We start from the raw sequence: 12608 nt of genomic DNA, 5'->3' as shown, positions 1-12608 counted from the left end.
GCCCCCTCCAGGTGCACGCACGTAGGCCGGGCCGGGTGCACACCCGACGCCCTAGCAAGGTGCGCGCACCCGGGCAGGGCTCACACTTGGCGAACGGGGCGCACTTCGCGAGGGAGGGTGTGCACCTCGACGGGGGTGGGTGGCCGGGGTGGATTCGCACGTGGGTCGCGGTTTGCTAAGTACACACTGCGACAAGCTCATAACGGGTGCGATCATACCAGCGTTAGTGCACCGGATCCCATCAGAACTCCGCAGTTAAGCGCGCTTGGGCCGGAGTAGTACTGGGATGGGTGACCTCCCGGGAAGTCCCGGTGTTGCACCCTTTTTTAGTTTTTCGCCGGGCGTCGCAATGCTATTTGAATAAACCTTTTGCCCGTTTGCGTTCTCGTCGGGGCCGGGCCGGGCCGGGGTGCGCTGCCCGCACTACCGCGCGCGCGGGGGCGACACCGAGCGCGCACCCGAGGCGCCCCGAGCACACAGGCCACGGTGCAACCCGGGCGTTGTGCGCGCACCCCGGTGCGCCCGAGGTGCTGCGCGCGCACCCAGGTGAAATCGGTGTGCACCTCGGCCAGTGCGCGCTCGGTCGAGTCGCGCACGTTGGCCAAGGTGCACGGTGATGTTTCTTACTCTAAGGTTCCGCACCAGACGCCCGGGACAGGTGAGCGAAGCTGGGCGGGGCCGGGTGCGCGGCCGGGGCAGGTGCACGCAGCTGGAGAGAGCTTTGGAGCACACTTCGGAGCGCACCAATGATGCGCTCCATTCAAAAGTTTCCTGAAAAGGCAAAAAAAGTTGAGATTATAGAATTTCCCACTTGAGAGATTGTAAAAAAAAAAAATTTAAAATGAAGGAAACGCGGGTGCCAAGGTGTGCGCAGCCCAGCCAAGGTGTGCGCACCAAGGCGCCCACCCTGGCGAAGGTGCACGCAAGGTGCGCACCCGAGGCAAACCGGACAATTAACCCAACTTTCGACTTCGCGCGCACCTTGGAGCGCACTTCGGAGCGCTCCTTGGTGCGCACCAATCTTGGGCACCTCGGAGTGCACCATGGCGCCCACCAAGGTGCGCACCCGGGGCAAACCGAGCTCCGACTTCGTGCGCACCTTGGAGCGCACGAAAGGTGCGCACCATGGCGCCCACCAAGGTGCGCAGCCCAGCCAAGGCGTGCGCATCAAGGTGCGCACCCTGGCGAAGGTGCGCACCCGGGGCAAACCGAGCTCCGACTTCGTGCGCACCTTGGAGCGCACAAAAGGTGCGCAACCCAGCCAAGGTGTGCGCACCCCGGTCAAACCGAGCTCCGAATCGTGCGCACCAGAGGTGCACGCCATCGTGCGCACCTTGGAGCACACTTCGGAGCCCTCCTTGGTGCGCGCCGATGTTGCGCACCTCGGAGCGCACCCGGGGAAAACAATGCAATTAACCCGACTTTCGACTTCGTGGGCACCTCGGAGCGCTCTCGGGTTCGCACCTCGGAGCACACCGAGGTGCGCACCTTTGATGCGCTGCCTTCACCAATTTCCAGAAAAGGCAAGAAAACATTGAGAAGGTGTGCGCACCGAGGTGCCCACCCTGGCGAAGGTGCACGCGAGGTGCGCACCCGGGGCAAACCGGGCTCCGACTTCGTGCACGCCGCACCTTGGAGCACACTTCGGAGCGCTCCTTGGTGCGCACCAGGGCGCGCAACCCAACCGAGGTGCCCACCCCGGCGAAGGTGCACGCGAGGTGCGCACCCGGGGCAAACCGGGCTCCGACTTCGTGCACGCCATGGTGCCCACCGCGGCGAAGGTGCACGCGAGGTGCGCACCCGGGGCAAACCGGGCTCCGACTTCGTGCACGCCGCACCTTGGAGCACACTTCGGAGCGCTCCTTGGTGCGCACCATGGTGCCCACCAGGGCGCGCAACCCCGCCGAAGGTGCACGCGAGGTGCGCACCCGGGGCAAACCGGGCTCCGACTTCGTGCACGCCGCACCTTGGAGCACACTTCGGAGCGCTCCTTGGTGCGCACCATGGTGCCCACCAGGGCGCGCAACCCCGCCGAAGGTGCACGCGAGGTGCGCACCCGGGGCAAACCGGGCTCCGACTTCGTGCACGCCATGGTGCGCACCGCGGCGAAGGTGCGCACCCGGGGCAAACCGGGCTCCGACTTCGTGCACGCCGCACCTTGGAGCACACTTCGGAGCGCTCCTTGGTGCGCACCAGGGCGCGCAACCCAGCCGAGGTGCCCACCCCGGCGAAGGTGCACGCGAGGTGCGTACCCGGGGCAAACCGGGCTCCGACTTCGTGCACGCCGCACCTTGGAGCACACTTCGGAGCGCTCCTTGGTGCGCACCATGGTGCCCACCAGGCCGCGCAACCCAGCCAAGGTGTGCGCACCAAGGTGCACGCGAGGTGCGCACCCGGGGCAAACCGGGGTCCGACTTCGTGCACGCCGCACCTTGGAGCACACATCGGGGCGCTCCCGGGTTCGCACCGGCGTTGCGCACCGTGGTGGGCACCTCGGAGCACACCAAGGTGGGCAGCGAGGTGCGCACCTTTGATGCGATGCCTTCACTAATTTCCATAAAAGGCAAAAAAAAAACGAGATTTTAAAATTTCCGTTTTGAAAGATAGTGAGAAAAAGGGAATGCTGGTGCCATCTTGAGCCCGCCCTGGTGCGCAGCCCAGCCAAGGTGTGCGCACCAAGGTGCCCACCCTGGCGAAGGTGCGCGCCCGGGCAATTAACCCAACTTCCAACTTCGCGCGCGCCAGGGTGGGAGCGCACCCAACAACCGGGCCTGGGAAGAGCCAATGCGAGAAACCCCACCAAACGCTCTGACAAAAAAAGAGGGGGCGCTCCAGTAACCCCGCTTCGGAGCGCACCCTGGGCAAACCCAGCCAAGGTGCCCACCCCGGCCAAGGTGCAGGCGAGGTGCGCACCCGGGGCAAACCGGGCTCCGACAACGTGCACGCCGCACCTTGGAGCACACTTCGTAGCGCTCCCGGGTGCGCACCTCAGAGCACACCAAGGTGGGCAGCGAGGTGCGCACCTTTGATGCGCTGCCTTCACTAATTTCCAGAAAAGGCAAAAAAAAAAGGAGATTTTAAAATTTCCGTTTTGAAAGATAGTGAAAAAAACGGAACGCGCGTGCCATCTTGAGCCCGCCCTGGTGCGCAGCCCAGGTAAGGTGCCCACCCTGGCAAAGGTGCGCACCCGGGCAATTAACCCTACTTCCGACTTCGTGCGCGCCAGGGTGGCAACCGGGCCTCGGAAGAGCCAATGCGAGAAACCCCACCAAACGCTCCGACAAAAAAAGAGGCGGCGCTCCAATAACCCCGCTTCGGAGCGCAGCCGGGGCAAACCCAGCCAAGGTGCCCACCCCGACGAAGGTGCACGCGAGGTGCGCACCCGGGGCAAACCGGGCTCCGACAACGTGCACGCAGCACCTTGGAGCACACTTCGAAGCACTCCCGGGTGCCCACCGGCGTTGCGCACCGTGGTGGGCAGCGAGGTGCGCACCTTTGATGCGCTGCCTTCACTAATTTCCAGAAAAAGGCAAAAAAAAATGAGATTTTAAAATTTCCGTTTTGAAAGATAGTGAAAAAAAAGGAACGCGGGTGCCATCTTGAGCCCGCCCTGGTGCGCAGCCCAGGCAAGGCATGCGCACCAAGGTGCCCACCCGAGGTGCACACCCGGGGCAAACCGGGCTCCGACTTCGTGCAGGCCGCACCTTGGAGCACACTTCGGAGCGCTCCTTGGTGCGCACCATGGTGCCCACCAGGGCGCGCAACCCAGCCAAGGTCTGCACACTAAGGTGCCCACCCCGGCGAAGGTGCACGCGAGGTGCGCACCCGGGGCAAACCGGGCTCCGACTTCGTGCACGCCATGGTGCCCACCGCGGCGAAGGTGCACGCGAGGTGCGCACCCGGGGCAAACCGGGCTCCGACTTCGTGCACGCCGCACCTTGGAGCACACTTCGGAGCGCTCCTTGGTGCGCACCATGGTGCCCACCAGGGCGCGCAACCCAGCCAAGGTGTGCGCACCAAGGTGCACGCGAGGTGCGCACCCGGGGCAAACCGGGGTCCGACTTCGTGCACGCCGCACCTTGGAGCACACATCGGAGCGCTCCCAGGTTCGCACCAGCGTTGCGCACCTTTGATGCGCTGCCTTCACTAATTTCCAGAAAAGGCAAAAAAAAACGATATTTTAAAATTTCCGTTCTGAAAGATAGTGAAAAAAACGGAACGCGGGTGCCATCTTGAGCCCTTCCTGGTGCGCAGCCCAGGCAAGTTGTGCGCACCAAGGTGCCCACCCTGGCGGAGGTGCGCGCCCGGGGCAAACCGGGCTCCGACTTCGTGCACTGCATGGTGCCCACCAAGGCGCGCAACCCAGCCAAGGTGCCCACCGCAGCGAAGGTGCACGCGAGGTGCACACCCGGGGCAAACCGGGCTCCGACTTCGTGCACGCCGCACCTTGGAGCACACTTCAGAGCGCTCCTTGGTGCGCACCAGGGCGCGCAACCCAGCCGAGGTGCCCACCCCGGCGAAGGTGCACGCGAGGTGCGCACCCGGGGCAAACCGGGCTCCGACTTCGTGCACGCCATGGTGCCCACCGCGGCGAAGGTGCGCACCCGGGGCAAACCGGGCTCCGACTTCGTGCACGCCGCACCTTGGAGCACACTTCGGAGCGCTCCTTGGTGCGCACCATGGTGCCCACCAGGCCGCGCAACCCAGCCAAGGTGTGCGCACCAAGGTGCACGCGAGGTGCGCACCCGGGGCAAACCGGGGTCCGACTTCGTGCACGCCGCACCTTGGAGCACACATCGGGGCGCTCCCGGGTTCGCACCGGCGTTGCGCACCGTGGTGGGCACCTCGGAGCACACCAAGGTGGGCAGCGAGGTGCGCACCTTTGATGCGATGCCTTCACTAATTTCCATAAAAGGCAAAAAAAAAACGAGATTTTAAAATTTCCGTTTTGAAAGATAGTGAGAAAAAGGGAATGCTGGTGCCATCTTGAGCCCGCCCTGGTGCGCAGCCCAGCCAAGGTTTGCGCACCAAGGTGCCCACCCTGGCGAAGGTGCGCGCCCGGGCAATTAACCCAACTTCCAACTTCGCGCGCGCCAGGGTGGGAGCGCACCCAACAACCGGGCCTGGGAAGAGCCAATGCGAGAAACCCCACCAAACTCTCTGACAAAAAAAGAGGGGGCGCTCCAGTAACCCCGCTTCGGAGCGCACCCTGGGCAAACCCAGCCAAGGTGCCCACCCCGGCCAAGGTGCAGGCGAGGTGCGCACCCGGGGCAAACCGGGCTCCGACAACGTGCACGCCGCACCTTGGAGCACACTTCGTAGCGCTCCCGGGTGCGCACCTCAGAGCACACCAAGGTGGGCAGCGAGGTGCGCACCTTTGATGCGCTGCCTTCACTAATTTCCAGAAAAGGCAAAAAAAAAAGGAGATTTTAAAATTTCCGTTTTGAAAGATAGTGAAAAAAACGGAACGCGCGTGCCATCTTGAGCCCGCCCTGGTGCGCAGCCCAGGTAAGGTGCCACCCTGGCAAAGGTGCGCACCCGGGCAATTAACCCTACTTCCGACTTCGTGCGCGCCAGGGTGGCAACCGGGCCTCGGAAGAGCCAATGCGAGAAACCCCACCAAACGCTCCGACAAAAAAAGAGGCGGCGCTCCAATAACCCCGCTTCGGAGCGCAGCCGGGGCAAACCAAGCCAAGGTGCCCACCCCGACGAAGGTGCACGCGAGGTGCGCACCCGGGGCAAACCGGGCTCCGACAACGTGCACGCAGCACCTTGGAGCACACTTCGAAGCACTCCCGGGTGCCCACCGGCGTTGCGCACCGTGGTGGGCAGCGAGGTGCGCACCTTTGATGCGCTGCCTTCACTAATTTCCAGAAAAAGGCAAAAAAAAATGAGATTTTAAAATTTCCGTTTTGAAAGATAGTGAAAAAAAAGGAACGCGGGTGCCATCTTGAGCCCGCCCTGGTGCGCAGCCCAGGCAAGGCATGCGCACCAAGGTGCCCACCCGAGGTGCACACCCGGGGCAAACCGGGCTCCGACTTCGTGCAGGCCGCACCTTGGAGCACACTTCGGAGCGCTCCTTGGTGCGCACCATGGTGCCCACCAGGGCGCACCCGAGGCAAACCGGGCTCCGACTTCGTGCACGCCGCACCTTGGAGCACACATCGGAGCGCTCCCAGGTTCGCACCAGCGTTGCGCACCTTTGATGCGCTGCCTTCACTAATTTCCAGAAAAGGCAAAAAAAAACGATATTTTAAAATTTCCGTTCTGAAAGATAGTGAAAAAAACGGAACGCGGGTGCCATCTTGAGCCCTTCCTGATGCGCAGCCCAGGCAAGTTGTGCGCACCAAGGTGCCCACCCTGGCGGAGGTGCGCGCCCGGGGCAAACCGGGCTCCGACTTCGTGCACTGCATGGTGCCCACCAAGGCGCGCAACCCAGCCAAGGTGCCCACCGCAGCGAAGGTGCACGCGAGGTGCGCACCCGAGGTGCACACCCGGGGCAAACCGGGCTCCGACTTCGTGCACGCCGCACCTTGGAGCACACTTCAGAGCGCTCCTTGGTACGCACCAGGGCGCGCAACCCAGCCAAGGTGCTCACCCCGGCGAAGGTGCACGCGAGGTGCGCACCCGGGGCAAACCGGGCTCGGACTTCGTGCACGCCGCACCTTGGAGCACACATCGGAGCGCTCCCGGGTTCGCACCAGCATTGCGCACCTTTGATGCGCTGCCTTCACTAATTTCCAGAAAAGGCAAAAAAAAGAAAAAAATGAGATTTTAAAATTTCCGTTTTGAAAGATAGTGAAAAAAACGGAACGCGGGTGCCATCTTGAGCCCGCCCTGGTGTGCAGCCCAGGCAAGTTGTGCGCACCAAGGCACCCACCCTGGCCAAGGTGGGTCACGGGGTGGGTCCTAGGGTGGGTAACGGGGTGGGTACTAAGGTGCGTGCCAAGGTGGGTCATAGGGTGGGTGCCAAGGTGGGCACCAGGGTGGGTGTGCACCAACCCTAGCCAGGGTAGGTCACGGGGTGGTTGTCGGGGTGGGCGTCAAGGAGCCAAGGTGGGTGGCAAGTAGCCAAGTTGCGTGCCAAGGTGGGTGTCGGGGTGGGTGCCAAGGATCCAAGGTGGGTGCCAAGGAACCAAGGTGGGTGTCTGGGTGGGTGCCGAGGTGGGAGCCAGGGTGGGTCCCAAGGTGAGTGCAAAGGTGGGTGCCAGGGTCAAGGTGAGTGCCAATGTGGGTTCCAAGGTGCCAGGGTCAGGGTGAGTGCCAATGTGGGTTCAAAGGTGCTAAGTTGGGTGCGAGGTTGGGTGCGAGGGTGGGTGGGTGCCAAGGTGTGCTAGGTGGAAGCCCGGGTGGGTCGGCATCCCATGGGTGTCGAGTTGGGTGCCTGATGGGTGCTTCTTGTCAAGTTTTAGTCGTCGGGACTCATTTCGAGCCTTAGAGGTCGTTTCTTGTCCGGTTGCCCTGTCTTCGACCTGGGAACCCAATTTTGGTCCTCGGGTCCCATTTTTTTTTGTCTCGCATCCCACTTTTGGCCTGTGGCCTTTTCGGGGTCGATTCTCGTTTTGGGCATCAGAGCATGTTTCTTCTCCTAAAACCCAATATTTGTTTATTAAGTCTCGGAACACATTTTTGTTCTCGTGGACCCATCATGGGTCTTGGAACGCATTTGTGGTCCTTGGGTCCCATTTTGCATCCCGAAACTTGTGTTTTGGTGCTTGATCCCTATTTTGGGTGCCCACCTTGCACCAAGTGCGCACCCGGGGCAAACCGAGCGCCTTGGTGCACCGGGGCAAGATCGAGCGTGCACCCGAGGCGCCCCGAACATGCACCAAGGTGCACTCGGCCCACATGTGAGCGCAGGTCGTTGCGCCCGAGGTGGTGTGTGGGCACCGCGTTGCAGACGGGACACTGCACGCACACGACGCCCCCTCCAGGTGCACGCACGTAGGCCGGGCCGGGTGCACACCCGACGCCCTAGCAAGGTGCGCGCACCCGGGCAGGGCTCACACTTGGCGAACGGGGCGCACTTCGCGAGGGAGGGTGTGCACCTCGACGGGGGTGGGTGGCCGGGGTGGATTCGCACGTGGGTCGCGGTTTGCTAAGTACACACTGCGACAAGCTCATAACGGGTGCGATCATACCAGCGTTAGTGCACCGGATCCCATCAGAACTCCGCAGTTAAGCGCGCTTGGGCCGGAGTAGTACTGGGATGGGTGACCTCCCGGGAAGTCCCGGTGTTGCACCCTTTTTTAGTTTTTCGCCGGGCGTCGCAATGCTATTTGAATAAACCTTTTGCCCGTTTGCGTTCTCGTCGGGGCCGGGCCGGGCCGGGGTGCGCTGCCCGCACTACCGCGCGCGCGGGGGCGACACCGAGCGCGCACCCGAGGCGCCCCGAGCACACAGGCCACGGTGCAACCCGGGCGTTGTGCGCGCACCCCGGTGCGCCCGAGGTGCTGCGCGCGCACCCAGGTGAAATCGGTGTGCACCTCGGCCAGTGCGCGCTCGGTCGAGTCGCGCACGTTGGCCAAGGTGCACGGTGATGTTTCTTACTCTAAGGTTCCGCACCAGACGCCCGGGATAGGTGAGCGAAGCTGGGCGGGGCCGGGTGCGCGGCCGGGGCAGGTGCACGCAGCTGGAGAGAGCTTTGGAGCACACTTCGGAGCGCACCAATGATGCGCTCCATTCAAAAGTTTCCTGAAAAGGCAAAAAAAGTTGAGATTATAGAATTTCCCACTTGAGAGATTGTAAAAAAAAAAAATTTAAAATGAAGGAAACGCGGGTGCCAAGGTGTGCGCAGCCCAGCCAAGGTGTGCGCACCAAGGCGCCCACCCTGGCGAAGGTGCACGCAAGGTGCGCACCCGAGGCAAACCGGACAATTAACCCAACTTTCGACTTCGCGCGCACCTTGGAGCGCACTTCGGAGCGCTCCTTGGTGCGCACCAATCTTGGGCACCTCGGAGTGCACCATGGCGCCCACCAAGGTGCGCACCCGGGGCAAACCGAGCTCCGACTTCGTGCGCACCTTGGAGCGCACGAAAGGTGCGCACCATGGCGCCCACCAAGGTGCGCAGCCCAGCCAAGGCGTGCGCATCAAGGTGCGCACCCTGGCGAAGGTGCGCACCCGGGGCAAACCGAGCTCCGACTTCGTGCGCACCTTGGAGCGCACAAAAGGTGCGCAACCCAGCCAAGGTGTGCGCACCCCGGTCAAACCGAGCTCCGAATCGTGCGCACCAGAGGTGCACGCCATCGTGCGCACCTTGGAGCACACTTCGGAGCCCTCCTTGGTGCGCGCCGATGTTGCGCACCTCGGAGCGCACCCGGGGAAAACAATGCAATTAACCCGACTTTCGACTTCGTGGGCACCTCGGAGCGCTCTCGGGTTCGCACCTCGGAGCACACCGAGGTGCGCACCTTTGATGCGCTGCCTTCACCAATTTCCAGAAAAGGCAAGAAAACATTGAGAAGGTGTGCGCACCGAGGTGCCCACCCTGGCGAAGGTGCACGCGAGGTGCGCACCCGGGGCAAACCGGGCTCCGACTTCGTGCACGCCGCACCTTGGAGCACACTTCGGAGCGCTCCTTGGTGCGCACCAGGGCGCGCAACCCAGCCGAGGTGCCCACCCCGGCGAAGGTGCACGCGAGGTGCGCACCCGGGGCAAACCGGGCTCCGACTTCGTGCACGCCATGGTGCCCACCGCGGCGAAGGTGCACGCGAGGTGCGCACCCGGGGCAAACCGGGCTCCGACTTCGTGCACGCCGCACCTTGGAGCACACTTCGGAGCGCTCCTTGGTGCGCACCATGGTGCCCACCAGGGCGCGCAACCCCGCCGAAGGTGCACGCGAGGTGCGCACCCGGGGCAAACCGGGCTCCGACTTCGTGCACGCCGCACCTTGGAGCACACTTCGGAGCGCTCCTTGGTGCGCACCAGGGCGCGCAACCCCGCCGAAGGTGCACGCGAGGTGCGCACCCGGGGCAAACCGGGCTCCGACTTCGTGCACGCCATGGTGCGCACCGCGGCGAAGGTGCGCACCCGGGGCAAACCGGGCTCCGACTTCGTGCACGCCGCACCTTGGAGCACACTTCGGAGCGCTCCTTGGTGCGCACCAGGGCGCGCAACCCAGCCGAGGTGCCCACCCCGGCGAAGGTGCACGCGAGGTGCGTACCCGGGGCAAACCGGGCTCCGACTTCGTGCACGCCGCACCTTGGAGCACACTTCGGAGCGCTCCTTGGTGCGCACCATGGTGCCCACCAGGCCGCGCAACCCAGCCAAGGTGTGCGCACCAAGGTGCACGCGAGGTGCGCACCCGGGGCAAACCGGGGTCCGACTTCGTGCACGCCGCACCTTGGAGCACACATCGGGGCGCTCCCGGGTTCGCACCGGCGTTGCGCACCGTGGTGGGCACCTCGGAGCACACCAAGGTGGGCAGCGAGGTGCGCACCTTTGATGCGATGCCTTCACTAATTTCCATAAAAGGCAAAAAAAAAACGAGATTTTAAAATTTCTGTTTTGAAAGATAGTGAGAAAAAGGGAATGCTGGTGCCATCTTGAGCCCGCCCTGGTGCGCAGCCCAGCCAAGGTGTGCGCACCAAGGTGCCCACCCTGGCGAAGGTGCGCGCCCGGGCAATTAACCCAACTTCCAACTTCGCGCGCGCCAGGGTGGGAGCGCACCCAACAACCGGGCCTGGGAAGAGCCAATGCGAGAAACCCCACCAAACGCTCTGACAAAAAAAGAGGGGGCGCTCCAGTAACCCCGCTTCGGAGCGCACCCTGGGCAAACCCAGCCAAGGTGCCCACCCCGGCCAAGGTGCAGGCGAGGTGCGCACCCGGGGCAAACCGGGCTCCGACAACGTGCACGCCGCACCTTGGAGCACACTTCGTAGCGCTCCCGGGTGCGCACCTCAGAGCACACCAAGGTGGGCAGCGAGGTGCGCACCTTTGATGCGCTGCCTTCACTAATTTCCAGAAAAGGCAAAAAAAAAAGGAGATTTTAAAATTTCCGTTTTGAAAGATAGTGAAAAAAACGGAACGCGCGTGCCATCTTGAGCCCGCCCTGGTGCGCAGCCCAGGTAAGGTGCCCACCCTGGCAAAGGTGCGCACCCGGGCAATTAACCCTACTTCCGACTTCGTGCGCGCCAGGGTGGCAACCGGGCCTCGGAAGAGCCAATGCGAGAAACCCCACCAAACGCTCCGACAAAAAAAGAGGCGGCGCTCCAATAACCCCGCTTCGGAGCGCAGCCGGGGCAAACCCAGCCAAGGTGCCCACCCCGACGAAGGTGCACGCGAGGTGCGCACCCGGGGCAAACCGGGCTCCGACAACGTGCACGCAGCACCTTGGAGCACACTTCGAAGCACTCCCGGGTGCCCACCGGCGTTGCGCACCGTGGTGGGCAGCGAGGTGCGCACCTTTGATGCGCTGCCTTCACTAATTTCCAGAAAAAGGCAAAAAAAAATGAGATTTTAAAATTTCCGTTTTGAAAGATAGTGAAAAAAAAGGAACGCGGGTGCCATCTTGAGCCCGCCCTGGTGCGCAGCCCAGGCAAGGCATGCGCACCAAGGTGCCCACCCGAGGTGCACACCCGGGGCAAACCGGGCTCCGACTTCGTGCAGGCCGCACCTTGGAGCACACTTCGGAGCGCTCCTTGGTGCGCACCATGGTGCCCACCAGGGCGCGCAACCCAGCCAAGGTCTGCACACCAAGGTGCCCACCCCGGCGAAGGTGCACGCGAGGTGCGCACCCGGGGCAAACCGGGCTCCGACTTCGTGCACGCCATGGTGCCCACCGCGGCGAAGGTGCACGCGAGGTGCGCACCCGGGGCAAACCGGGCTCCGACTTCGTGCACGCCGCACCTTGGAGCACACTTCGGAGCGCTCCTTGGTGCGCACCATGGTGCCCACCAGGGCGCGCAACCCAGCCAAGGTGTGCGCACCAAGGTGCACGCGAGGTGCGCACCCGGGGCAAACCGGGGTCCGACTTCGTGCACGCCGCACCTTGGAGCACACATCGGAGCGCTCCCAGGTTCGCACCAGCGTTGCGCACCTTTGATGCGCTGCCTTCACTAATTTCCAGAAAAGGCAAAAAAAAACGAGATTTTAAAATTTCCGTTCTGAAAGATAGTGAAAAAAACGGAACGCGGGTGCCATCTTGAGCCCTTCCTGGTGCGCAGCCCAGGCAAGTTGTGCGCACCAAGGTGCCCACCCTGGCGGAGGTGCGCGCCCGGGGCAATCCGGGCTCCGACTTCGTGCACTGCATGGTGCCCACCAAGGCGCGCAACCCAGCCAAGGTGCCCACCGCAGCGAAGGTGCACGCGAGGTGCGCACCCGAGGTGCACACCCGGGGCAAACCGGGCTCCGACTTCGTGCACGCCGCACCTTGGAGCACACTTCAGAGCGCTCCTTGGTGCGCACCAGGGCGCGCAACCCAACCAAGGTCTGCACACCAAGGTGCTCACCCCGGCGAAGGTGCACGCGAGGTGCGCACCCGGGGCAAACCGGGCTCGGACTTCGTGCACGCCGCACCTTGGAGCACACATCGGAGCGCTCCCGGGTTCGCACCAGCATTGCGCACCTTTGATGCGCTCCAATAACCCCACTTCGGAGCGCACCAGAA

At 63.4% G+C, this 12608-nt stretch overlaps 2 non-coding genes across 2 annotated transcripts; both read left to right on the top strand.

Moving 5' to 3' along the window:
• Positions 1-204: 204 nt before the first annotated feature.
• LOC131872591 (5S ribosomal RNA) lies at positions 205-323 on the top strand. Its single transcript, XR_009370718.1, has one exon. It is a non-coding gene; the product is annotated as a 5S ribosomal RNA (ribosomal RNA).
• A 7804-nt stretch (positions 324-8127) lies between these two features.
• LOC131872590 (5S ribosomal RNA) lies at positions 8128-8246 on the top strand. Its single transcript, XR_009370717.1, has one exon. It is a non-coding gene; the product is annotated as a 5S ribosomal RNA (ribosomal RNA).
• The last annotated feature ends 4362 nt before the right edge of the window (positions 8247-12608 follow it).

This window comes from Cryptomeria japonica, unplaced genomic scaffold, assembly GCF_030272615.1.
Source record: "Cryptomeria japonica unplaced genomic scaffold, Sugi_1.0 HiC_scaffold_676, whole genome shotgun sequence".
Taxonomy (NCBI): Eukaryota; Viridiplantae; Streptophyta; class Pinopsida; order Cupressales; family Cupressaceae; genus Cryptomeria; species Cryptomeria japonica.
The sequence above is the reverse complement of the archived record's forward strand: the minus strand, read 5'-3'. Positions and strand labels throughout refer to the sequence as shown.